This window comes from Chinchilla lanigera, unplaced genomic scaffold (genome assembly GCF_000276665.1).
Source record: "Chinchilla lanigera isolate Chin_1 unplaced genomic scaffold, ChiLan1.0 scaffold00037, whole genome shotgun sequence".
NCBI classification, from domain to species: Eukaryota; Metazoa; Chordata; class Mammalia; order Rodentia; family Chinchillidae; genus Chinchilla; species Chinchilla lanigera.
Window position 1 is genome coordinate 21381951 of NW_004955438.1, and position 1954 is coordinate 21383904.

At 69.2% G+C, this 1954-nt stretch overlaps 1 protein-coding gene across 1 annotated transcript in view; it reads right to left on the reverse strand.

Annotated features, from left to right (window-relative positions):
* Positions 1 to 1854: 1854 nt before the first annotated feature.
* Slc25a29 (solute carrier family 25 (mitochondrial carnitine/acylcarnitine carrier), member 29) overlaps positions 1855 to 1954 on the reverse strand; it is a gene marked incomplete at its 5' end in the record, with an annotated part of 10093 nt that continues 9993 nt past the window's right edge. The window contains 1 exon segment of the mRNA XM_013517271.1: positions 1855 to 1954.

Genomic DNA, 1954 nt, shown 5'->3' on the forward strand with positions numbered 1-1954 from the left:
ACTGCTCCCAGCACTTGGAAGGCTGAGGCAGGAGGACTGCTGTGAGTTCGAAGCCAGCCTGTGCTACAAAGTGAGTTCAAGGCCAGCATGAACTGCAGCATGAGACCCTGTCTCAAGAAGTCAAAATTAAAAAAACACTGCTGTCCTCACCCTGAGCTTGCCGGTGAGCTCAGTGGTCAGGTCTCGGTGATAAGGGACCCTGCTCTGGTGCCCACCCTCTGTGGCCAATTTGAGGAAGGCGCTGCGAACACGCGGTCGCTGAATTGCGAAGCAGCGAGAGCACCCAAGTCACTGCCTGCCCCCTCCTCCCCACGTCCAAAGGGCTGCCCACCCACTGTCCCCCGGCACTGAGGCAGCTTGCGGAGGCAGCTCCCAGGAAGGAGTGATGGGGACTTGAGGGACCCTCTGCCCAGACTGCCCCCCTGAGACGGCCAGGGAAGGGTCCCCTCTGGCCTCCTGGCCCTGGGCACTGTGGCCAGGCCAACACCCCTGGCTGGCGCTGGGAGGGTGGGACCCCTCGAGGGCTTCGAGGGCACGGGATTGCTGGGGCTGGGCTCCCAGGTGCCGGTGGGACAAGCCTCGAGGGACTGGGGAGGCAGAGCCACCCTCTGCAGACGGGTGAGGCCTCCTCCATGAAGCCCTCCGGGCTCGAGGCCGGGTTAGGGCCTGGCCCTGCCCCAGGCGGCCCTGCCGAAGCCCTTCCTGTGCGGGTGGTGACATCCCGGGGCGCTCGCCGAGCGCTGTCTGTGCCTGGCTCGTGGGGCCTTCACCCGGCTGGTGGCCACCCCAGCCCTGGCCACCGCGGAGGAAGAACCCGGCTGCCTGTCCTCCCCTGCTCGGGCACAGGGCGGGGCCGCCGAGGGGGCAGCAGGCCCCCAGCCCTCTCCACAGCGCTCGAGGGACCGGAGCCGGCTACACTTACAAACAGCGAATGCTTTATTCCTGGGCGGCTTCTCCACCGCGGTGACAGCAGCGCAGAGCCTCACCCTGCGCCAGCCTGTCGCCCGCCGCAGGGGCCCGCGCGGGCCACGTCGGTGCCTGCTGGACGCACAAGGGCACCAGCGCGGGAGGCCCCGGGAGTGAGTCCACGCTGCTGCGCAAGTCCTGGGGACGATGGCTGGAGGAGTGACCCAGCCAGCAGCCAGCCGAGTCCCGCATTCTAGGCGGGCAGCAGAGGCCGCCACAGCGCCCAGCCCAGCGGCCAGGATCTCCTCTCCCCTGCCGCTGTCCAGTCCGGGCCCTGGCCCCAAGCCCCGGCCCGGGAGCAGCCGGGGACACAGGCTCCGGTTTGAGGCCAGAAGCGGCCAAGTCTTCCTGGAGCACCGCAGGTAGATGTGGGGAGTTGGCGAGGTGCCGGCAGCCTCGTGGGGGTCACCAGAGGCCCTGCCAGCAGCCTGCCAGGCAGGAGCAAAAGGGGATGACCAGGGAAGGTCTGCCAGGCTGCGGCTGGGCGTCCAGCAGGGTCAGATGGGGAGCTGGAGTGTCCAGGGCATCAGGCTGGGGGCGGGAGTGTCTGGCGGGACCGGGGTGGAGGCTGGGGTGTCCAGCTGGCTGGGTGGGGGCTGGGGTGTCCCGTGGGATCATGGTGGGGGGCAGGGGTGTCCAGCTGGTTGGGGGTGCTGGAGTGTCTGGCAGGATCAGGGTGGGGGCTGGGGTGTCCAGCACTGTCAGGGGGAGAGCTGGGGTGTCCAGCAGTGTCAGGTGGGGAGCAGAAGTGTCCCGCTGGCTGGGGGGGCTGGAGTGTTGGGTAGGATTGGGGTGGGGGCTGCGGCGTCCGCGGGAACAGGATGGGGCGCTGGGGCTGCCGGCGGGCTCGGGGTGGGGCGGGATGTCCGGCGGAGGTGGTGGACTGCAGTATCCGGCTGGGGCTGGGGTCCACGAGGGGCTGGGCTGGAGCTGCCCCTGGTTTTGGAAGATCCTGAGAAGCGGCTGCAGGCCCGGTGCCGGGCGCGCA